At 44.0% G+C, this 26,221-nt stretch overlaps 1 long non-coding RNA gene across 1 annotated transcript; it reads right to left on the bottom strand.

Moving 5' to 3' along the window:
• Positions 1-7,158: 7,158 nt before the first annotated feature.
• Positions 7,159-25,320, bottom strand: LOC129636698 (uncharacterized). Its single transcript, XR_008707082.1, has 2 exons — positions 24,961-25,320; positions 7,159-10,565 (listed from the first exon to the last, which is right to left on the bottom strand). It is a non-coding gene; the product is annotated as an uncharacterized LOC129636698 (long non-coding RNA).
• Positions 25,321-26,221: the final 901 nt, after the last annotated feature.

Genomic DNA, 26,221 nt, shown 5'->3' with positions numbered 1-26,221 from the left:
GGAGAAGCCATTGAGTTGTCAGATTTAGTGAATAAAAATTTAGGGTGATTGGTTACATTCTAATTTAGATAAACAATGAATGCACGCGTGCTCAGTCGCATCTGACTCTTTGCAACCCCATGGACTCCAGGCTTATCTGTGCATGGAATTTCCCAGGTCAGAATACTGAAGTGGGTTGCCAATTCCTCCTCCAGGGGATCTTCCCAACCCAGGGATTGAACCCCAGTCTCCTGCAGCTCCTCCACTGTAGGCAGATTCATTATAATGGAGCCACTTGGGAAGCCCAAAACAGTGAATATTTTCTTAGTGTAAGGATGTCTCATATGGTTTGGGGGGCAGAGTTAAACTATAAAATGTGCTCGTTGAGTATCTGAAATCCACATTCTTGGGGACAGGGACAGAGTCTGATGATACCTCTCTCCCCCCATCCCATAGCCCTGAACCCATGGTAGATGGAGTCAGTGGGCTTAAACAGCCTAAGAGATCAAGACTGGAGACAGACAAATTCGCTGAAAGAGCAAATCTCCTTAAGTTATAGAAGGCAGGGAGAGATGGAAGGAGGTGACCATGTGATAAGGAGCTGAATGATTCAGATACTTTCTACAAAGGGTCCCATCAACCTTCAAGACAGGCCTCATTACCTGCCACGGTTCACGGATGAGGACACAGCAGTGCAGACAGGGCCTCGCAGAGTGGCGGGAATGGGCCTCGTCCCAGGTCTGTGACTCAGAACTTCTCTGTCCACAGAGTTCATAACAGCAGCAAATCTGGCTGGAATATGACTACGCATGCCAGACACCACTCCGGGCACAGTGGAAGTTTATCAAAGGTCAGCTTCTCAATGACCGTATATGATCGATAGATTCTTCTCCCCACTTTCTAGTAGAGAAAGCGCAGCACAGAGCAGTGAAGACCTTTGCCTTGGGTCACACAGCCCTGAGCCTCCCTCTGCAGCACCTCACCATCCAGACACCTTCCTAGGGCTTGCAGTTCATACAAACACCGCCAAGCCCCCTCCAGGGCTCTGAGCAGAAGGCAGGACCCAGATAATGCTGTTCTGGTGTCCCCGCTGGCCTTGTCCTCTTGCCTGGACTTGCAGGACAGCGAGAACCCTCCTCAGAACAAGCCTGCTATGGAGCAGAGGCATCAAGGGAGGGACTTCCTTGTGAACCAGGAGCTAAGACACCAAGCTCCCAATGCAGGGGGCCCGAGTTCAATCCCTGGTCAAGAAACTAGGTCCCACATGCTACAGCTAAAGATCCTGCAAGGCCCAATGAAGATGGGAGACCTGGCACAGTCAAATAAATAAATATTGGGTTTTATTTATTTTTAAAAAGACAGGGAGGGCCCCGGACGTGGTGGATGACAGCCCACAAGCTCCCTCCTAACTGTAGAAATCCTCTCTCGCCCCTTCTCCATTCTGAAAACATTCAGGTTTGCTAGGAATTTTGACACAACTGCCGTAATCCATAATGTCCATTAGATGAACATTAACCTTTTTGATTATCTTGCTTCTAGAACAAATGGACAGTTCTCCTTATAGGAGCTAAAAGAATATGCTTCTTGCCTCCAAGACCTGCCAAACTGGACTCGGCTTGTGTTCAGAGATGCTTCCTAAGAGGTCACATTTAGCAGGAGTTCTCTGGTGCCTTTCTAATTCCTGGTGATAATTCAACATAGAACTGCTAGTACTCCTTGCAGGCCCACGTGCCCAGCACGCTGCCCAGACTGGGCAGAGAAGACATAGCTGGGCCCCAGGCAGGCCCAGGAGGGGTGTCATCTGCACAGGTCTCCACAAAACATCGCAGTCCAAGGTGTGGTTCTCACCCTTAGCTTCCGAGAGCAGGGGAGGCCAGAGATCAAGCCTGCAGGCAGGGGGCTGTGCGTGCTCACTGCCTGGTGCCACCACCTTGGGTGTCCTGGGCAAGGTTCTTGTCTAGAGGAGGCACAGTCTCCTTTTCATCCTCATAACCCATATCAGTTCAGTTCATTTCAGTTCAGTCACTCAGTCGTGTCCGACTCTGAGACCCTATGAATCGCAGCAGGCCAGGCCTCCCTGTCCATCACCAACTCCCAGAGTCCACTCAAACTCATGTCCATCGAGTTGGTGATGCTATCTAGCCATCTCATCCTCTGTCATCCCCTTCTTCTCCTGCCCCCAATCCCTCCCAGCATCAGGGTCTTTTCCAATGAGTCAACTCTTCCCATCAGGTGGCCAAAGTACTGGAGTTTCAGCTTCAGCATCAGTCCTTCCAATGAACACCCAGGACTGATCTCTTTTAGGATGGACTGGTTGGATCTCCTTGCAGTCCAAGGGACTCTCAAGAGTCTTCTCCAACACCACATTCAAAAGCATCAATTCTTCGGCGCTCAGCTTTCTTCACAGTCCAACTCTCACATCCATACATGACCACTGGAAAAACCATAGCCTTGACTAGACAGACCTTTGTTGGCAAAGTAATGTCTCTGCTTTTCAATGTGCTATCTAGGTCGGTCATAACTTTCCTTCCAAGGAGTAAGCGTCTTTTAATTTCATGGCTGCAGTCACCATCTGCAGTGATTTTGGAGCCCAAAAAAATAAAGTCTGACACTGTTTCCACTGTTTCCCCATCTATTTGCCATAAGGTGATGGGACCAGATGCCATGATCTTTGTTTTCTGAGTGAAAAAGCCAACTTTTTCACTCTCCTCTTTCACTTTCATCAAGAGGTTTTTTAGTTCCTCTTCACTTTCTGCCATAAGGGTGGTGTCATCTGCATATCTGAGGTTATTGATATTTCTCCCAACAATCTTGATTCCAGCTGTGCTTCTTCCAGCCCAGCGTTTCTCATGATGTACTCTGCATAGAAGTTAAATAAGCAGGGTGACAATATACAGCCTTGACGTACTCCTTTTCCTATTTGGAACCAGTCTGTTGTTCCATGTCCAGTTCTAACTGTTGCTTCCTGACCTGCATATAGGTTTCTCAAGAGGCAGGTCAGGTGGTCTGGTATTACCATCTCTTTCAGAATTTTCCACAGTTTATTGTGATCCACACAGTCAAAGGCTTTGGCATAGTCAATAAAGCAGAAATAGATGTTTTTCTGGAACTCTCTTGCTTTTTCCATGATCCAGCGGATGTTGGCAACTTGATCTCTGGTTCCTCTGCCTTTTCTAAAACCAGCTTGAACATCTGGAAGTTCACGATTCACGTAATGCTGAAGCCTGGCTTGGAGAATTTTGAGCATTACCTTACTAGCGTGTGAGGTGAGTGCAATTGTGTGGTAGTTTGAGCATTCTTTGGCATTGCCTTTCTTTGGGATTAGAATGAAAACTGACCTTTTCCAGTCCTGTGGCCACTGCTGAGTTCTCCAAATTTGCTGGCATACTGAGTGCAGCACTTTCATAGCATCATCTTTCAGGATTTGAGATAGCTCAACTGGAATTCCATCACCTCCTCTAGCTTTGTTTGTAGTGATGCTTTGTAAGGCCCACTTGACTTCACATTCCAGGATGTCTGACTCTAGGTGAGTGATCACACCATCATGATTATCTGGGTCATGAAGCTCTTTTTGGTACAGTTTTTCTGTGTATTCTTGCCATCTCTTCTTAATATCCTCTGCTTCTGTTAGGTCCATACCGTTTCTGTCCTTTATCGAGCCCATCTTTGCATGAAATGTTCCCTTGGTATCTCTAATTTTCTTGAAGAGATCTCTAGTCTTTCCCATTCTGTTGTTTTCCTCTATTTCTTTGCATTGATCGCTGAGGAAGGCTTTCTTATCTCTCCTTGCTATTCTTTGGAACTCTGCAGTCAGATGCTTATATCTTTCCTTTTCTCCTTTGCTTTTTGCTTCTCTTCTTTTCACAGCTATTTGTAAGGACTCCTCAGACAGCCATTTTGCTTTTATGCATTTCTTTTCCATGGGGATGGTCTTGATCCCTGTCTCCTGTACAATATCACGAACCTCCGTCCATAGTTCATCAGGCACTCTGTCTATCAGATCTTAAATCTATTTTTTAACAGATAATCAGTCAAGAAGTAAACCTGAACTGAACTGCAAACTCCATTGTGCTATCAATTAGACTCAACATCCAGATATGAAAAAGTTGCATTTACAACTGACAGTGGAAACAGTCTGCCCTGTAACCAAAAAAATGTATGCCACAGTAGAGAGGCTATTGTGTAAAGAAATGAGATCTATAAAAATAGTGCTGAGCAGACCAGTGACAACATTTCTTTATAAGACATGAGAAAACATACTCAGTTTTGCATAAGAAATTGCCCACAAAGAGGTTGCTAGATATTCTGCTGCGTTTTTCCATATGTCCTTTTCACTAAACGGAGTGAGGCATCCCAGGTCTAAGACCTGCAGCCCACATCCCGCCCTGCAGCTGAGCCACTGAGAACCAGGGCTGGTAGAGCTCTGCTCCAGGAACTCTGAAGTCACCTAGCGCCCCCTCCCCGGGTCATCCATGCCTGCCAGCATCCCATTCCCTGGGGGTTGGAGTGCAATGCACCCCACAGTCAGTGCCCCTGGGGACACCACCACGCAATTCCACAGGTATCAGGACACCAGCCACACACCTGGCCCCCCAGGTCACCTTGCCTCCCTGGCCAGGAGGGCCAGAGCACAGGACCTTTCCTCCCTCTCTTCAAGTGTTCACTTGACTCATTTATGGAAAAGGACCTTCCACAAGGAATCTGTGTTAGTTTCCAATAGCTGCTATATTAATTACCACAAACTAGGGGGTTTAAAACAAGATTAAATCTAGCCTGTCACAGTTCTAGAGGCCAGAAAGCCAAGATCAAGGGATCAGCAGGACTGCGCCCCCTCTGCTGGCTCCAGGGAGTCCATTCCTCACCTCTTCCAGCTTCTGGAGGCTGCTGGCACTCCTTGGCTTGTGGCAGCATCACCCTAATCTCAGCCTCCATCTCACACTGTCTTCTGCTCTTCTGTCTTGCTTGACTCTTCCCCTGCCCCTCTAATTAAGACACATGTGGTTGTATTTAGGGTCCACCCAGATAATCCAGAATAATCTCCCTATCTGGAAGTCCTTAACTTAACCGCATCTGAAAAGACTCTTTTTCACCTCACACCTGTCAGAATGGCTGTAATCAAAAAGAAAAGGGACTCCCTGATGGTCCAGTGGTTAAGAGTCTACCTTGCAAGTGCAGGGGCACAGGTTCAGTCCTTGACTGAGATCTAAGGTCTCACATGCCTTGCAGCCAAAAACACAAAACATAAAACAGAAGCAATATTATAGCAAATTCAATAAAGACTTTAAAAAGGGTCCACATAAAAAAAAAATTTTTTTTAAGCAAAGAGATAACAAATGCTGGTGAGGATGTGAAGAAAAGATAACAAATGCTTGGGCACTGTTGGTGGGAAGTACATTGGTGTAACCACTATGGAGAAAAGTATGGAGCGTCCTCAAAAAGCTATAAAGAGAACTACCCTAGGATCCCACTTCAAAGAAAACAAAGTTGCTGTTCCAAAGAGACATCTGCACTCCCACAATTCATTGCAGCATTATTTACAATACACAAGACATGGAAATAGTCTAAGTGTCTGTTGACAGATGAATGGATAAAGAAAAAGTGGTGTATATATACAAGGGAATACTATTCAGCCATGAAAAAAGAAAATTTTGCTATTTGTGCCAACATGAATAGACCACTGAGTGAAGTACTGTATGGTCTCACACATGTAAAATTTTAAAACACCAAACTCAGAGAAATAGAGAACAGATTAGTAGTTGACAGAAGTAAGGGAAGGGGAAAATGGGTAAAGGTGATCAAAAGATGCAAACTTCAGTTAAAAGATGAGTAAACTCTGAGGATGTAATATGCAGCTTGGTGACCATAGCTGACAACACTGTATTATATATCTGAAAAGTGCTAAGAGAGTAGGCAGTAAAAGTTCTTTTCACAAGGGAAAAAAATTCTTGTAACTTTGTGCGGGGATGGATGTTAACTAAAGTTATGGTAATCGTTTCACAATAGATATGACACACAAATTCGTGAAGCGTTCCATATTTTTGCGTTAACTGTTCTACGCCAAAAAAAAAAATAGATACACATATCAAATCACTATCTTATACACCTTAAACTTACACAAATGTTACATGTTGATTATCTCTCAATGAAACTAGTGGGGAAAGACTTTTTTTTTTGGCAAGGTTGAGCCTGCACTTGGAACCAGCCCATCCTGAATCCCTCCCCAACCCAGAGGAGTGTGTGAAACCCTTCAAGCTCATCTGGCAGGAAGACCTCATCCATCAGCCCCCTTTGGGACGGCTCCTAAATGTGTGTGTTGGATTGGAAGTGGGGAGGGGGGAGGTGTCTAGTATAGCCAGGAAACCAATTTCAATCTCTTTTAATTAACCAAATCCAAGTCCATTGTTAATAGTGGTCAAACGGATTTTTGTCTTCCACCTTGCAGGCATGGGTGTTTAAAACTGACTCCCAGCCCTCCCCTCCCAAGAAGCCCCTTGGATGTCCCCAAGCTCTGGACCTGGCATTCAAGCCCCACCATCCACACCCTCAGAGCCTTCCTGCTCCCTCTGCCCGCCACCCACTCACTCCCTTTCCAGCCGGCAGTGACTACCCAGCCAGCCATAATTGCTAAAGGAGACGGCGCTTGTTTGCCGCCTCATCCGGGAATGATTAAAGGTAGAAGTTTTTCAGACATTAGCGACAGAAAGAGTATAGTTAAAGCTGCTTTAGAAAGGGAGAGGCGTATAAAGAGATGGTGCTCAAAGCACTATTAAAAGCATCATGCTTGTTAAGACCAGTAAAAAGGCAGGGAATCGGCGAGGGAAAGGCAGCTTCCTCTCCAATTACTATGAGGGGCACACACCTCGAAGGTCTCTTTGAATTGCGGCCGCCAGCCCCTGCCCTCTCCCCTCCCCCGCCGCCCCCTCCACCGGGCCATTCAGCCGTACATTAGGGAGGAGGGTGACGGTGCTCCCCCAAGTTCACTTCTCGCTTGTTACAGGCGACCCATTTAGAGCTGAATGACTATGTTCAGAGACAGCTCTAAATGACACCCTCCTCCTCTTCACGAAGCCACTTGGTTTTGTCTTTTTTTTTTTTTTTTCTCCTGTATCCTGGAGAAATAATTGATAAACCGAATGGCTGTCCACCTTAAAGCGGGCGCCTCCCTGCCACCTGGTTAAAATTCCTCCTCCTCTCCCCACCTCCCTACATCCATTTTGCTCCTGTGCTGTTTAAACAATACTTCATCAAATGCAGCCTGGAGCAAATAAGAAAGCTCAGTAGAGTAAATAAAAAGTCAAAAAAAAATCACCGGCTGGAGGGTAAGTACTTTTATTCCTGTACTTTCATTGCCTGGGGAATTATTATTCCACTGCCCGATCTGGGAGGGAGGGAGGCCGGGGAGGACTGTGTTATTCACAAAATGGATTGCTTCTCTCCCTTTTCACTCCTCTGGCTCTCGAGAGCCCACTGATTACAACCAAGTGTGGCCATCTATTCCGTCTTATTGACAAAGGTCCTTAATTACCGCGGCAGCAGTAATACCTGCTATTAAATTCTGCTAAACAGAGGCCGCAAATTAGCTGTGGATCTCGGGCACCTTTTGTGTGTGATTACGGGGAGGGAGGCGGGAGAACTGACCCTAGCCAGAGCAGCCGGGGAAACCTTTGTTTATCACCTGCGGTGGGGGCCAAAATGTGAAATTAAAAGCTCTCCATCAGCTGAAGGCCTTTGGAAGGCCCAAGGGAAGAAGAAAAAAAAACGCAACAGGCCAAGCAAACTGTGCTTACCGGTATTTATAAGCATTTTGCTCAACCACAATTTACACTGACAGTTGATTAACCGAAAGCTCTGCTAATTCTGTAGGTAACTAATGCGAAGTCCAAAATGGCAAAAATTTAGGCCACGTTTTCAGGTATATTCTATATTTCACGGAGGCCTTTAACCTGCGTTTAAGAGCCTGTTTAATGCAATTGCGGACCATAAACACCTGTCACTTATATTCTGAACTTTTCACATCACTCCTTCTGGAGACCCTGGATTAATGAAAACCGTTCCAAACATGGTAGCTCTCATCGGCAGCCACCTGATTTATAAATTCAGTCCTGACGCCTGCTTGGTGTTTCATTGAAGGCAATTATTTGGGGGGAAATTTCATTTAAACATATTCAGTTTTCTTTTCCATTAAGGTTGAGGTAGGTGAGCTGCCCTGAGCTTGCAGCGAACAATGAGTGGTCAGAATGCAATAACTTAACACAAAATGCTTAACATCAAGATAATTAAATTTCATTAAGGTTTTAATCACTCTGAATGGAGGCTATTAAAATTCATGGGGTTCCTGGCACACGACAGACAATGGGCCCTGAGCCCAGAACAAGCCTAGAAAGGCCACTTCTAGCCTTGTCCAGGAAACAAGTAACTGGGGGCAGTGAGCTTTTCTTCCAACTACCCACAGGCAGTAACCAGTTCTTAGACAGAATGGGGGTCCCCTCAAGACAGGTCAGTGCCCCATCCCAGCAGGTACTGAACTGACTCTAACTCCCCACTCCAGGCCTCTCGTTGGTGCTCTGTACAAAACTCTGCCCCTGCCGCTCATGAAAGAAGGAAATCTTTAGATGGATGCCACTGGGCCCCATGCCACCCCTGCACAGGTGAGGCGAAACTTGGCACCTTCTTGCTCAAGTCTGCACTCAAACACCACTTCCTCTGGGAAGTCTTGCCTGATTCTAGGCAAACTAAGGTGCTCTCACTCCCAGCATGGAGGCAAGAGGGCTCCTCTGAAGTCATTATCTTATTACACAGTAATTATTTGTATGATATTCTTCCCATAGCACACCAGGTCCCATGAAGCAAGAGACAGTGTCTTTCTCATATTTCTAGGTTTCTAGGTTCTAGTAATTTTAGGTGTTTGGTAATGATGGATATACAGACAGGGGAACAGAGGATGGATGGATGGATGGATGCATAGATAGATAGATGGGTGAATGGACAGGTAGATGAATGTTCAGATGGACAGATGGATAGATAAACTGATGGAAGGATAGATAAGTTGATGGAAGGATAGATGGGTGTTTGGATGGGTAGATAAATGGCTGAATAGATGGATAGATGGATAGATAGACAAATGAATGAGCAGCTAGACTGTTAGGTACCAAAGACCTAAGATCACAATGAAGCAAAGCCCAGGCTCCTTGACTCCATCCCTAATAAATACAATTGTCTCTCTTTCCTTAGACTGAGGTAATCTCATATTGCTCTGCTTCTTCATACCGGATCCTTGGGTCCTTTCCAGAAGCTCCCATAGATTGCTTTTTTCATCATGGTAATGGATTTTCTCACTGCTTCACACACTCATTGATTCATCCATCAACTTTCTCAGCATCTTCTCTGATAGGAACAGTTCCCCTTATGGAGTATTGAAAAGTTCCAGTCTCTGCCGTCTGATACTTCCAGTCTAGGAAACTGGTCTAAGCCTCATGGCACAGCAGGCCAGAGTGAGGGCAATAAACTGATAATAACATAATGAGACCTACCCCCTTGCTCACACACTAGGATGGGGCCCCACCAGATACTCTGGTCCAATATCCTTCAGACAACATGGTACCTAACTGAAAACATCTGTTTGAACCTATACTTTCATCTCACTGATTAAAATCCCCTCTTACCAGGCAAGATGCATCTTCTGACATGGATCCCAAGCAAAAATTGGAGAAGGCTTGCAATTCTAACATTGCAAATGCTCAGGAAGAGAAATATGGATGATGTGCTCTGGGAGGCAGAGCAACGAGTGCAGAGGGTAGGTGGGAATGTGGTAGGCAGAGTTGAGAAGTCCAGTCCCAGCAGAGGGCCACAGTAAGCTGGAAGAGCCACGCAAGTGTGTACACAGGAGAGGTGAAGCCACAGAGCTATCACAGGGGCTCAAAAGCCTGTGACCAGGACTCCCGGCACAGCTGTCCTTGTTCAGCCCTTGGTCTCTTGTGGTCCCACGTGTCAAGGATAATTTGCATGGCCTCCGATGGGGAGGAGGTCACAGGCCCAGGGAATAGCTACTACAAGCCGAGCCTGGAAGAAATGAAAGAACTTGGGGCATCTGGGGCTGCCAACCAGGGGTCGTGGGAGGAGAATTCCATCCAGTTTCATTCAAGAGCCTGGAGAACCAGGCCTGGAGACTGGACTTGATTCTTCGGGGGACGCATTAAAGGATTTTTAGCAGAGAAGTGATATGATCAGGTCTTTGTTTAGAAAATCCTGTGCATTGAGCATGTAGCAAGTATCAGTTCAGTTCAGTTCAGTCACTCAGTCGTGTCCAACTCTGCAACTCCATGGACTGCAGTGTGCCAGGCTTCCCTGTCCGTCACCAACTCCTGGAGCCTGCTCAAACTCATGTTCATCAAGTCGGTGATGCCATCCAACCATCTCCTACTGTGTCATCCCCTTCTCCCACCTTCAATCTTTCTCAGCATCAGGGTCTTTTCAAGGACTCAGTTCTTCGCCTCAAATGGCCAAAGTATTGGAGCTTCAGCTTCAGCATCTGTCCTTCCAATGAATATTCAGGACTGATTTCCTTTAGGATGGACTCATTTGATCTCCTTGCAAGTATGAGAGAAATCAAAGGAAAGAAGTCCAGTTAGGAGTTATGCAGACTAGAGACAATTTCCAAAAACTTTTCTTAAAAAGAGAGGATTAAAAAAGTTCCATGCCTAACAGGACACATACTGGCAGGTTAGGGGGCCCAACAGGTAACACCGAAACCTATTCTTCTCTGTTTATAAAAGGAATCACCTGTGAACCGCCACTCTTGCTGGCGCATGAGGTTCATCACCATACAAGCTGAGCCTATCTTGCGTCATGGCAAACCTTAGCATATTGTATTCTATTCTCCACCATCTGGGCTAATTCCAATCTAATGTGATTTCCGTCATAAAACCACAGCCAACAGACCCCAGCATTCAGAAATATCTGGAGTTGCAATAGAGAAACCAAAGACCCACCCCTTTCAAAGCGGAAAGGTCAGCTCTAGGTCTTTTCAGAAATTATCAGAAGGTACTGATTATGTTGCTAGTAAATGGCACCCACTCCAGTTCTCTCGCCTGGAGAATCCCAGGGACGGGGGAGCCTGGTGGGCTGCCGTCTATGGGGTCACACAGAGTCGGACACAACTGAAGCAACTTAGCAGCAGTAGCAGCAGCAGGGCAACTAGGAACTTGAAAGGAAATTAAACAGTATTGACTAAAAGATTTTCCTAATTATCCCATTAGGGATAATCCTGGTTTCCTTTCTTTTCATGATCTATTCCTCCCAGAAGCCTACCTGGTACAGTATGTTTTGTGGTGTGTTTGGACTCTGAACTTTGGAATGAGGCCAAAAGGATAATTTAGTGATGTTTTTCCCCCCTCTGATCAGGCCTACACAACAAAAATGTATAACCCATGGTCCAGTGCCTCACATCTGAGACAGAGACAACAACTTTGTGTAACACATATACCTGGTTTGGGGTAATATTTACAAACTCAATTTGCTTACAGATAAAAGTTCAGTTTCAACACACTAAGAGAAGTCTACTCGTAAAGGATACTTCTGCATAGCAAATAATGACTTCATTCCCAATTTCCATTTTACCTCCCCGCTTTGGAATAACTTTTATAAAAATCTGCATTGAGTTTCCTCCAGCAACATGAAGGCCTAAGATTCTGAAGAACTTTCTTCCCTCATTATATATAGAAATGTGTACATAAAATGTAACCAGAAAATCCAACACACAGATGGACTTTAAAAAAAAGAAAGGGAAATATCCACATAGAAGAATTAAAGAGGGCCTTCAAAACCATAGCTGTTTTTCAGTCGCTAAGTTCTGTCTAACTCTGTGTGACCCCATGGACTGCAACACGCCAGGCTCCTCTGTCCTCCACTATCTCCCAGAGTTTGCTCAAATTCACACCCATTGAGTCGGTGATACTCTCTAACCATCTCATCCTCTGTTGCCCTCTTTTCCTCCTGCCCTCATTTTTCCCAGCATCAGGGATTTTCCCAATGAGTCGGCTCTTTGCATCAAGTGGCCAAAGTACTGGAGATTCAGCTTCAGCATCAGTCCTCCCAGTGAATATTCAGGGTTGATATCCTTTAGAATTCACTGGTTTCACCTTTTTGCAGTCCAAGGGACTCTCAAGAGTCTTCTCTAGAACCACATTTTAAAAGCATCAACTTTTTAGCACTCAGCCTTCTTTATGGTGCAGCTCTCACACCCATATATGACTACTGGAAAAACCACAGCTTTGACTATGTGGACCTTTGTCGGAAAAGTCACGTCTCTGTTTTTTAATATGCTGTCTAGGTTTGTCAGAGTTTTCCTTCCAAGGAGCAAGCGTCTTTTAAATTCATGGCTGCAGTCACCATCCACAGTGATTGTGGAGCCCAAGAAAATAAAGTCTGTCACTGCATCTACTTTTTCCTCTTCTATTTGCATGAAGTGATGGGACCAGATTCCATGATCTTAGTTTTTTGAATGTTGAGTTTCAAGCCAGTTTTTTCACTCTCCTGTTTCACCCTCATCAAGAGGCTCTTTAGTTCTTCTTCACTCTCTGCCATTAGAGTGGTATCAGCTGCATATCTGAGGATGTCGATATTTCTCCCAGCAATCTTGATTCCAGCTTGTGATGCATCCAGCCCAGCATTTCACATGATGTACTCTGTGTATAAGTTAAATAAGCAGGATGACAGTATACAGCCTTGTAAGCCCTTCCCAATTTTGAACCAGTTTGTTGTTCCATGTAACGTTCTAACTGTTGCTTCTTGATTCAAATACAAGTTTCTCAGGAGATAGGTAAGGTGGTCTGGAATTCGTCTCTTTAAGAATTTTCCACAGTTTATCATGATCCACACAGTCAAAGGCTTTCACATAGTCAATGAAGCAGAAGTAGACATTTTTCTGAAACTCCCTTGCTTTCTCCATGGTCCAATGAAGGGTGGTAATTTGATCTCTGGTTCTTCTGCCTTTCCTAAATCCAGCTTGTATATCTGGACGTTCTCAGTGCACACACTGCTGATGCCTAGCTTGAAGGATTTTGAGCATAACCTTGCTAGTATGTGAAATGAGTGCAACTGTGTAGTAGTTTTAATGTTCTTTGGCATTATCCTTCTTTGAGATTGGAATGAAGACACCTTTTCCAGTCCTGTGGCCACTGCTGAGTTTTCCAAATTTGTTGACACACTGAGTGCAGCATTTTCACAGCATCATCTTTTAGGATTTGAAATAGCTCAACTGGAATTCCATCACCTCCACTAGCTTTGTTCATAGTAATCCTTCCTAAGGCCCACTTGACTTCATACTCCAGGATGTCTGGCTCTAGGTGAGTGACCACACCATTGTGATTATCCAGGCCATTAAGACCATTCTTGTATAGTTCTTCTGTGTATTCTTGCCACCTCTTCTTAACTTCTGCTTCTGTTGGATCCTTGCTGTTTTTGTCCTTTATTGAGCCCATCTTTGCATGAAATGTTCCTTTGGTATCTCCAGTTTTCTTAAAGAGATCTCTAGTCTTTCCCATTCTATTGTTTTCCTCTATTTCTTTGCAGTGTTCACTTAAGAAAGCTTTCTTATCTCTTCTGGCTATTCTTTGTAACTCTGCATTCAGTTGGGTATATCTTTATCTTTCTCCCTGCCTTTTGCTTCTCTTCTTCCCTCAGCTATTTGTAAAACTTCCTGAGACAACCACTTTGCCTTCTTGCATTTATTTTTCTTTGGAATGGTCTTGGTCACTGCCTGCTTGTACAGTGTTACAAACCTCTGTCTGTAGTTATTCAGGCACTCTGTCTACCAGATCTAATCCCTTGAGCCTATTTGTCACCTCCTCTGTATAATCATAAGGGATTTGCTTTAGGTCATAACTGAATGACCTGGTGGTTTTCCTACTTTCTTTAACTGAAGCCTGAATTTTGCAATAAGGAGTTCATAATCTGAGCAACAGTCAGCTCCAGGTCTTGTTTTTATTGACTGTAATAGAGCTTCTCCATCTTTGGCTTCAAAGAATATATATAATCAATCTGATTTTGGTATTGACGATTTGGTAACGTCCATGTGTAGAGTTGTCTCTTGTGTTGTTGGAAAACGGTGTTTGATATGATCAGTGTGTTCTCTTAACAAAACCCTTAGCCTTTGCCTTACTTCATTCTGTATTCAAAGGTCAAACTTGACTGTTACTCCAGGTATCTCTTGACTTCCTACTTTTGCATTCCAATCCCCTATGATGAAAAGGACATCTCTTTTGGTGTTAGTTCTAGAAGGTCTTGTAGGACTTCATAGAAGAGTTTAGCTTCTTTGGCATCAGTGGTTGGGACATAGACTTGGATTGCTGTGAGGTTGAGTGGTTTACCTCAGAAATGAACCAAGATCATCTTGTCATTTTTGAGATTACACCCAAGTACTGCATTTTGGACTCTTTTGTTGACTATGAGGGTTACTCCATTTCTTCTAAAGGATTCTTGCCCACATTAGTAGATATAATGGTCATCTGAATTAAATTTGCCCATTCCCATCCATTTTAGTTCCCTGATTCCTAAAATGTCGATATTCAATCTTGCAGTCTCCTGCTTGACCATGTCTAATTTACCTTGATTCATGGACCTAATGTTGCAGATTTCTATGCAATATTGTTCTTTACAGCATCAGACTTTACTTTCACCCCCAGACATATCCACAACTGAGCATCAATTCCACTTTGGCCCAGCCACTTCATTCTTCCTGAAGCTGTTAGTATGCTAGCAGCTGCCCTTCACCAGTAGCGTATCGGACACCTTCTGACCTGGGCGCTCATCTTCCGGTGTCATACCTTTTTGCCTTTTCATACCGTCCATGGGGTTCTCATGGCAAGAATACTGGGTTGCCACTTCCTCCTCCAGTGGATCATGTTCTGTCAGAATTCTTCACTATGACGCGTTGTCGGTCTTGGGTGGCCCTGCACAGCTTCACTGAGCTACACAAGCCCCTTTGTCATGACAAGGCTATGATCCATGAAGAGTGAGTGGTGTGATAATGTGATTTATAATTAGAAATATATATTGTCTCATCCTCATTCCTGGCACAGAGTTCCTAAAGGCCTTGGAACTTCCTAAGTGAAAAGAATTATAAAGGTGAAAAGAGTATCGTTTGTTATTCTTAACAAACTTCTTTCAACCATACCTGAGCTTGTATTAATGAGGTGTTTTTTAAAAGTTCCCCAGATAACCACAGGATAGAGGTTTGTCACCAGAGGAACCAACCATGTGATTTGGGGTTGGGACTTTCAGCTTCACCCCAACAATGGCCAATCGTGCCTACATAAGAAACTGCCCCTTAAAATCCCTCAAGTACAGGACTTGGTGAGTTTCTTGCTTGGCAAACACACGGAGGTACTGGGGGTGGGCGGCATGCCTGCCTCAAGAGGACATGGGCGCTAACACTCCTCCCCCCACGCTCTGCCTCATGCATCTCTCTCACCTGGCTGTTTCTGAATTACATCCTTTATGACCAACAGACAAACATAAATGTTTCCCTGAGTTCTGGAAGCCATTCTAGCCAACACTGAACATGAGGAAGGGTGATGAGAACCTCTAGGCTCCAGTTTATAGCCAATCAGAGGCACAGGTGACAACCTGGACTGGCCGTTGGTGTCTGAAGTGGGAGAAGGGAGGGGCAGCCTTGTGGGACTGGGAGATCTAATGCCATCTCCAGGTAGATAGTGTCAGAATTGAATTAAATTGTAGGGCACTCAGACAGTATCCACAGAGAATTGGAGAACTGTTTGGTGTGGGAAAATGCACACACTTGCTGTCCAGAAGTGAAGAATTGAGGGCAGAGTCATGAGTACAACAGAGAAAAGGAGATTTTTTTCCCCCCTTCAGATAGAAAATGTATGAGTCTGGGACACCTTGTTGTTCCCGAAATAAAAGAAGTAGCAAAAGACTACTGGAGCTGTGTCAAAGGACACAAGCACTAACTTGAGGAGTTATTAAAAAAAAGAAAAAAAAAGTTGGCTTTAGGAAAAAATAAAAACCAAACACTTCATTGGTCACTTTTGTGGGATACTGATACATTAAATCATTATTCTGAAAATTGGTACATAAACAGAAAATACTAGAAAATCATCATTGTGCAACATATAAAACATAGACATATCTCCAAGAGACTACAAGTTTAGTTCCAAACTATCACTGTAAAGCAAATATTGCAATAAAGTGAGTTACGTGAATTTTTTGGTTTACCACTACAAGTAAAAGCTATGCTCACACTATACTGTAGTCTACTAAATGTGCACCAGTATTAGCTCTAAACAACAATGTACATACTTTAAATCCAAAAAAAATGGCAATTGTGACACCAAAGATCACAGATCACCATAACAAATATAATAATATTGAAAAAGTTGAAAATATTCTGAGAATTAACAAAATGTGACACAGTGTTACAACGTGACCAAATACTGCCTGAAAAGTGGTACTGGTGGCCGTGCTCCAATCAGGACTTCTAAAACTTCAATTTGTAAATTTGCAGCATGAAAAGTGCAACAAAGTGAAGCACGATAAAGTGAGGCATGCCCGTAGTGGATCTAGGCAAATATCAGTGAGCCCAAAACGCATTACGTGAGGTCAGCCATGTTCACTGAAGCAGTATTCACAACGGCCAAAAGCAAGCCAAGTGTCCATAAATAGATGAATGGCTAGGCAGAATGTGTTCCATCTGTACAATGGAATAGTATTCAGCCGTGTAAAGGAAGGAAATTCTGTCACATGCTACAACACAGGTGACATTATGCTAAGGGAAATAAGCCAGTCACTTATATGCGGTACCTAGAAGAGGGAAATTCACAGAGACAGAAAGGAGAATGCTGGCTGTCAGGAGCCAGTGGGGGGCGGGGAGAGGAGTGAGACATGGGAGGTTACTGTTTAATGAGTACATAGTCTCAGTTTCAAATGATGAAAAGTTTCTGAAAACAGATAATGGCGATGGTTATACAACATTGTGGATCTGCTTAATGCCACAAAGCTACACACTTAAAAATAGAGACTCTGTCCTTCCACTGCAGGAGGCATGGGTTCAATTCCTGGTCACGGAACTAAGATTCTAATTGCTGCACAGCACAGCCAAAAATAAATTAAAAATAAAGATAGTGAAAAGTCAAGGTGGGATGTTAAAAGGTTAAAATGACAGGTTTTATGTGTATTTTATAATTTCAGAAAAAAATTTTTACATGAAAAGCTTTCTAGAAAACTTCATGGCAAGAGATGTTGCTGTTACCATATGAACTCTGATCAGTCTTGGTATCAATAAAACCACGGGATACCAGCTACCTCTGCATTTCTTGAGGTGATCCAGTCAGTACACACCAACATCTCTGAAGTGTTATTGTACAAGAAGTCCTGAATTTCAAATAGTCACTGAGTTTAAACACAAGTTTATAATACTTCAGAGAATAAAATATCAAAGTATAGGACACCTAGCAAAAGCAACTCGCAAAGTCCAGGCCATAGGGCATTTTACCTTTTCTTCAAAATGTCAGTGTGACATGCAAACTTTATCTGGCCACTTATTCAAAAAAACTTCAGTAAAAAGAGATTTTTTGAGGCAACTAGGTCCGTCTAGTTAAAGCTATGGTTTTTCCAGCCATCATGTATGGATATGAGAGTTGGACCACAAAGAAAGCTGAGCGCCAAAGAATTGATACTTTGGAACTGTGGTGTTGGGACTCAAGAGCCCCTTGGACTGCAAGGAGATCCAACCAGTCAATCCTAAAGGAAATCAGTTCTGAGTATTCACTGGAAGGACTGATGCTTAAGCTGAAGCTCCATTATTTTGGCAACCTGATGCGAAGAACTGACTCATCAGAAAAGACCCTGATTCTGGGAAAGATCGAAGGCAGAGGAGAAGGGGATGACAGAGGATGAGATGCTTGGATGGCATCACCGACTCGATGGACATGAGTTTGAGCAGGCTCCAGGAGTTGGTGATGGAGAGGGAGGCCTGGTGTGCTGCAGTCCATAGGGTTGCAAACAGTTACTGAGGGAAATTTAAGTATGGAAGGGATAGGTGATCATATTAAGAAATTATTGCTAATTTTGTTTGCACAGTGATTATATTAAGAAGGGAAAAGCTTTTGTCAGCCAAAGTATTTCTAAGTGGTAAGACATGATATCCGGGATTTGCTATAAAATATTCCATATGTCCCCAAGGACTATATATATATATATATAGTCACACATGCAGCTTGCAGGATCTTAGTTCTCTGACTAAGGATTGAACCCGAAGCCTTAGCAATGAAAGTGCTGAGTCCTAACCACTGGACTGCCAGGAAGCTCCCTTATTCACCCACCCTCAATTTGCTTCCTTGCTCATGCTTAATGTTAAGAGAAAAAATTTACAGAAGGGCTGGCAACTTATTTCCCTATACTCACTGGTCCATCCCATGAATTAAGACCAAGCCTTGGCAAATGTGCTGAGTGAGGAAGAACAATTACCAAGTTCATGACTCCCAGTTCTGTTTACCCTGATACTGTCCAGGACAATCATTTATTTCCTGCTGCCTTCTAAGTTTTATTAAGCTGTTCAGAAAAGTTTCAGCTATGCTTTATGGCTGCGTGAACTGCCCGTGTATCCATTTCACAACTTGATTCATTCTGATTAAATTGTTCGACTGTTAATGAGTTTTAGATTGCAATATGGAGAGGCAAACAATTCAGAACATTAAGGCAGTAAAATATCTTAATATTTCACAAGTTCTCACTGAAAACATAAAACAAAAGGCTCATTCCTGGAAGGAGAGACTGTAATAATTACCCTCTGTAAAAATAAATGTGCTTGGCTCCCTATATATTATCCAGGCATCTGTGTAGACACACTCGCATGTAGGGAGCCAGATGGTACATGGTAATCTCATAAATATCCATAGGAATTCTGAGATTTTCAAGCCAATTGCAACAGACGAGATAACCATTTTGACATATTATTTCAAAGAATTTCTGGGGTTAGGCAAAAAATTGATTCCTACTCGGCTTACTTCACAGTCTAATGAGTTTTGCAATCTGGAGGCAATGGTGCAGGTGAGGTGTTGAAGGGTCTCCGGTACGGAGGGCTTCAGAGCCAGATGGGAATTGTGAATCAGGTGACCAAATACTGCTCTTCCACAGCTCAGGACTCCTCCTTCTCCCCGCTCCCACCTCCTGTGGGTTCCTGGCCCACCATCTGCTTCTCTTGTCATGCAGTGTTTGTTTTGATGGAAACTGAGTAAAGATGCACGCATGCACTGGCTCTCCCACCTTTCAACATTTTCCTGGGAACTGCCCCGCTCTGGTGACTCCCTTGGGAAAATTAACAGAGAGCAGGTAGAGGCTACCAAAATACTGAGGGTGGTGAGGCCTTGCACTGGTGCTTAAGCTCCTGAAAATTCAATCGTTTCATTTGTAAAATGGGAATTAAAACACATTATCAGCCTCAAGGCAAAAAGCTCAAATGGATGTCTTCCGTTCCTTCCAGCCCAAAAGCCATGCCTGTAATATACACAAGGCTTCATGCCAAACCGACTTTTCAGTTGAGCAGCTCTTCAAACTCAGGAAGAGAAGAGGAATTTGCATTTAGCCATGAAGAGTCAAAAGATTCTTTGCACACATTTCTTAAGGAAAGGACATTTAGGAACCTGGAAAGCTTATGCCATATAATCTCAGAGTATAAGAAACAGCAGAGCGTCTCTGAGGACGACAGGGCCAATGATGCCATTTTGCAGAGGAGAAAACTGAGGCCAGAGAAAGCAAATGAGTTGCCTGCATCTGGGACTGGACAAAACAGATGTGCAGTTAAAGAACAGCTGTTGAGAGACAGAGGTCATAGCCAGAAGCTCAGTCAGTGTTCCAGCTTCATCGGGTCCCCACTGATCAGGTAGGCATTGTCAAGAGCATTTTACAAGTGAGAAATATTCATGGATTACTTCCCTTAGGCCCCAATCCTAGGACACAGCAGAACCGTGACGAAAACATAGGGTTCCTGGCTTCAAAGACAATGCTTCTTCTATTCTGTGTCATCTTTTGGAGGGAAGCTTGCACATAAATTTGTGCTAAGGGGAGTGTGAAGTGAAGAGGATGCAGATGGAGGCACCTTGGTGCGTTCAGGTTTGTTTCCATCACCACCGCTATCTGGGGCTGGTGGGACTCGATCTCGTTATCTCCCCTTCTGAAGGATCTCCTATTCCATTCCCAGAGAAAAAGGCCCTAATCGACATGAGTTCTTCAGTTAAATTAATTTAATTAATATAAACCAATGCTGCTTTAAGAATTTGAAAGGTCTGTAAACTTAAATAATTGTTTTTAATACAAAGCTTCCTGAAGGAGGAAATGGCAACCCACTTCAGCCCATAGGGTCGCAAAGAGCCTGAATGGCCTGGAAGCATCTGAGTTTGCCCAAACCAGCTTTGCAAGTGAGGATATACAGCAGTGACAGGTAGAGCAACTACTGGGTGAATTGCCATGGCATCAGTGACCAAACCCCCAAATCCAAACCGGGACCTGAGTCACTGGGGTCTGTGTGCCAGCTTCCTGCTGCAGCAGAGTGGCACGTGCCCCCTTTACTGTGTGCTCTGCCGCCTCTCCGTCAGCTGCAGCCTTAGATGTGAGACAACTATATTTCATCGATCACAAGTCCCCTTCGAGACATAGTCACTGTCTCCAGAAAGGACCTCAAATGCTTTTTAAAAATCGCACTAACTACCAAATACCCATAAAGCATAGCATTAAATCTGTAATATCACACCCTCTGGCAGCATCTGCCCGGCCCTGAGTTCTCGAACATTCTTGGCCTTTGAGTTCAACTTCATCTGACCCGTGTTGGCCTACATCTCATGGCCAACCATTCCTAACCACAGAATCCTCCCCCAGCAGCATCCAAGACAGCAGCCAGGGCACCTTCAGAGACTCCACCAGGACTGGGCTTTTAAAGGGACGTCTCAGTGAGGAAAACACCAGTAACAACAAACCAACCTAAGGGCTGTGTATTATAATCACAGATGCCCACTTCATCCTAAATAAACAGTAAAATAGAAACAGTAAAATGGTTATGAGAAACATTCCCTTCTTGTCATGTCTGTGTGCTCCTGGAAATCTTTTTTTTTTCTTATTCCAGTAAAGTACAAGATATCTCAATAGCAACATAAACAGCATATTATCTACTAGTTACTATAGCAACTACATTCATGTAATTTGCTCATGCCTAAATTAAAGCTGCCTAGGGTAGCTTTAACTTACATCTCTCACATATGACTTTTTTGTCCATGTTTTTCATTAGTGAGAATCATGTCTCTCAGATGGTAATCAGCATGTTGTAATCCTCTACCTTACTCAGAGCTAACTTTTGCCATGACCTGACTTTGTTTGCCCCGTGATTTGTAGGTATTCCTCAAAGAAAGAACATGCACTCTTTTATCCTAACGTTTTAATCTCTCTCTCTTAATTTTTATTGGAGTATAGTGGCTTTACAATGTTGTCTTAGTTTCTACTGTACAGCAACATAAATTAGCTATAATAGACACGTATCCCCTCTTTTTTGGATTTCCTTCCCATTTAGGTCACCACAGAGCACTGGACAGATTTCCCTGCGCTATAGGGTAGGTGCTCATTCGTTATCTGAGAACATGCTGTCTTAATGGCATATTTATTCCAAGAGGGTGGAGGAGGGGTTATGAAGGAGAAACAGTTTTTCCATCCAAAAGGAACAGGAGCATCTACCCAGCAATGAACTTCACTGCTCTTGAAATCGTCCATTTTTTCCTAACTCTTGATGCAACACAGTATAAAAGGCATAACCTAAAAAAGGGTGTGATGGAAAGAGGTACCGAGACCCACTCAAGGAAAAGGCACAATAGTTAATCATCTCTTCTCTCACATCCTTCCTTCAACCCTGCAAAATAAACGAGTTGAGAAGCTCTTTGATTTTTGTGACTGTAAGCAATATGGTGGATTAATGTTCCTAAATGCTAGCACTGAATACATGAATTCATTGTTCAGAATGTTCCGGATGAGTCAGTAGCTAAGTCCTATTAATTCTGTTATATGTTCTTATTTGTGTCTGCTTTGGAATAGAGCCAGGAGAGAAACGTTGTCATGAAGAAACCCATGAAATATACCTACCTTTGTAAAATAATGCATTTCAAACTAAAGATTGGCTATGCTTCTCTTAACCCAAAATTCTCAGTGGCCCCACCGAGACATGCAACAAGTTTCTCAAAAATCACATTGGCACATCAATCACATGGCTGCTTACAATTGTTCAGTGAATGTTTAACCAAGATATATTCATCTGGAATTAAACCAGGATGGATTCCTTAGAAGAGCCATCAAGATCACTGTCCAACATAAGAACCCTCAGGACAGTGGGAAAGCCTGTAAATGTCCCATTGCAGGGCTTTTAAAGGGCTCTGGATTCGGCAGCGGGGAGACCTGTCTTTAATATCTTCATTACTGCTTCCGATGCATTTCCAGTGTCATTAATTCACATTGGCATTTCATTAAATGGGATTCTCTTTGCAAATACTACTTTATATTCTTTCTTTTTCCCTGTAAATCTTTAAATCTGAGCACATTTTGAGCTGGTTGTTCACGTCACTGTGGACCCTTGGAAAAGCAGTCACAAAATGATCATGTGCCTCTGGTCTGCAGCACGCCTTTCCATTTGCTGGTTTAATCCTCCAGACTTGAGCCATTTCCCATTCGGTCCTTCACATCATCTCAGGTTAATCTGTCAAATATTTCAAACAGCCAAGCCAGTTTCCAATTGCTAAGGACTTTGCCACAAGCACCATGTCTGTTAATAAGATTTTCATTTGGAAAGATGCCAGGGTGTCTATGTTTTCTATTGTATATAAATACTGAGATTTAATAGCTTCAGGTTTTGTTTAATGTTAGCGTCAACTATTAAAAAAAAAAAAAAAAAAGGGTTCGCAAATGCCTGGCCCGACAGTGAAAGGCCCCACTGACAGCTATTTGCAAGGGTAATGTTGTGGAAAACAACATCCATCTTGGAAACAGTTTCATTAGCCCCATCTAGCTGACCTCTCCACATAATGTTGTCAAATGTGACGGGCATAAGATTATTGGGAATATGGAGATCAATAAATATGCAACACCGGCGCTTAGAATGCTTCTGGCATCGGAGCCATACAAATGCCATCTAACACGGCTTGGAGTCACTGTCATCTGTCACACCAGCTAGTAAATAGACAAGCTTAAGGGGAAGGCTATCTGTAATGGTAAAATATATGGGTGAAGAATTAGACGGGCATTGTATAGTTAGGATTCTGATGCATGAAGGCTCCAAAAGAAAAACACCAGGCACATGCTGGAGCAGCAGCCTCCCTTCTGTGGGAAATCGATGCAAATTCTTGCCACATGGTCAAAAGCTGCCCAGTGGTCCTGCTTCTGTGTGTTTGACATCAGCTGCCAAGGGAGCGTTGTCTGCCTTTGGGATGCTCGCTAGAAACTTGGAGCATCCCAAGTCCATTTCTGACACCCTGAGGCAGCCAGATCACCCATCCCCACAAATTTCTGTGTGTGTGAATCGCACAATGTCTTTTCAGTGTGGTGGCAACCCAAGGCCAAAGAAAGCACCTGCACTGTCCGATTATGTTCGCTGCAAATGCCTACAACGTTGGGTTCACAAAAGAACAACCTGGTTGAACTGCTAAAGGAAACTCTCACCCCAGCTGGTGCTCATCAAATTACCCCATCATCAGACCTTTGGGAACCGCTACTGGTGACAACTTCTCCATCAGGCCACCCTCTTCTAAGATCCCCACCTGCCCAGCCTGCTAGAAGCTGAACCCCACTGCCCACTCTTTGCGCTTATCACTACCTGACGATCCCAGCTGAGGCACTTGCTCCGTCCTCAGTAGTGTTTTCCAAAGTCCCCAGAACAGGCAGCCCTGTTCATAAACCCTTGTACCCCTCCAAAAACTGCTTGGAGCAACTTAAAGAAAGAATCTGTCTGCCAGTGCAGGAGATGCAAGAGATGCAAGTTCGATCCCTGATGGGGTGGGAAGATCCCCTGGAGGAGGGCATGGCAACCCACTCCAGTATTCTTGCCTGGACAATCCCATGGACAGAGGAGCCTGGCGGGCTACAATCCACAGGGTCTCAAAGAGTCGGACACAACTGAGCATGGCACAAAAAGAAAAGCTAGTTCTTGAAAGATCAAAACACAGAGGATGTGAGCCATACAAAGGCATATACCCAGACACCCCATGCAAGAACAAACACGTTCCTCAAACCCAAGTCATGTCACTGACCAATGATGAGCAGCATGCTTCTGCCCCTCTAGGTTTTAAGAAATGCCATTCATCTCTATGGAAAAGAGAACAAACAAGAGGCATAAAGGTATTTTTGAAGTACACTGTTATGAGGTACTTGGCTAGTAATTTGCAGCCTAGGTACACAACATACCTTTTAGCACGGCTATTTATCTCTCAGAGAGAATGCTGCCGTACTTACGATAAAGGCTCTGTTGGACCTCTTCATCAATAGCAAACCTTTAAGCACAGCACATCTCATAAATAGGAGTTCCACTAACACAGACTTCAAAAGGATAGAACTTGATAATTCAAAAATAGAGCTATATTAAGTGTTCCAGCAGTCCATCCATAAAAGCCGTCGTATATTCCAAACGCCAGAGTCCTTCAAGCAACATGACAGGTCTATTAGAATAATAGCAGGGGAAAGCATAATTACAAGTAATCATTGGCTGGAAAGGAGCTAGTTGTTTTTGTAGAGCAAAATGCCGCTCTGAGCCCCGTGGAAAATGTAGCCAGAGCAGCGACAGCGAGAGCAGATAACCATCGAAAATAACCACAGCGCAAACCCTGCACTATTTATTTCTACTTATTAAGAACTCTTTGTATACCTTAATGTTTTCCTGGTGAAATCATCTTAATTTGAGCCCACATTTTCTTTGGATAAGATTATTACGTAATTGCTACTTACCGGCCACTATTTTCTATACATTTGTTGGTCAAACAGTTAGGGTGTCTGTCTTTTCCAGCCCGACAGAGATCATTCCGTTAAGCAGGGGCTGCTGGCTGGCTCTGTGGAGCCATATTGAAAATACACCATGTGCCCGAAAGGATAAAGAAAGTTTGGCTGGGCATTATGTTTTAATCCATAGATTGATGACTCTAGCTCTGTCAAAGGATGGGGCTGTTTCTCATTAGGAATGGCGAAAGAGGAGACATCTGGGCCCATTTCCCCAGGACGGGACTGCACCCCCCCCCAACCATCAGGAAGCCCATTCATCTGGTGGATTTGTGTTTATCCTCCTCCTTAATTAGATGGCTGTCAAGCACTTTAAAGTTTCCAAAATGCACAGAGAATAACACACCCCAGCTGAGTCTTGTCAACAAGTCCAGGAAGGAGTCAGGGCAGGAGTCTTTAGCTCCAGTTTGCAGATGTGCAAATGGAGGTTCAGGAAAGAAAGGGGCGCCCCAAAAGTCCCACAGCTGACCTTCTCCCCATGCCATCATCCTGCTCTGACAAAATGCTTGCTTTGCACCTGGTTCTCCATCTCACTGGCTCTGTGGGACACGCCCATGGAGATAAAAGTCACTCACCAGGTGCTGCTGCGCAGGTGCTAACCAGGTCTCAACACATGGAAGCGGGTCACACACTCAGCCTCTGGACCGCAGGGAGGTGGGGTAGAGGTTCACACCTGGTGTGGAAGGCAACCAGGCTACTTGTGTAAAGAAGGACACAATCAAGTCAGACTCACCTAGGTCTTGGCATCATTCACTTCACTAACACTGACTGATCTGCAGACTAGGTACCAGGCATGGAAGGAGGTGGCAGGGGAAGGGAGTGGAGAATGGCAGAAATAAAATGAAATCTAATTTTTAGCCCAGATATGATAAAAATGCAACTGTGAATGACTCGACCTCATAATAGTAGGTACAGTCGACATGAAACACCCAGGACAGACACCGGGCAGCCAGGGAACCAGTGTCTCCAGGAAGCATGTGTACCGACTTTCTAGCAATCTGACACTGAGCCACTGACTTAACCTCACTGAGCCTCAGTGTCCTCATCTGGAAAATGGGAGTAACAAGACTGCCTGTCTCCAAGGGCTGTTGTAAAAGTAGTTGCCCCATGGATGCCACCAGCAGACTGCAGGGCACACAGAAGCACTATTAGGTGCCCCCCTTTTGATACCCCATAGGAAGCCAGAGGACAGAGTGATCCGTGGTCTCTGGTT

This window comes from Bubalus kerabau, chromosome 22, assembly GCF_029407905.1.
Source record: "Bubalus kerabau isolate K-KA32 ecotype Philippines breed swamp buffalo chromosome 22, PCC_UOA_SB_1v2, whole genome shotgun sequence".
Lineage (NCBI taxonomy): Eukaryota > Metazoa > Chordata > Mammalia > Artiodactyla > Bovidae > Bubalus > Bubalus kerabau.
This window is presented reverse-complemented; position numbering and strand designations above follow the sequence as displayed.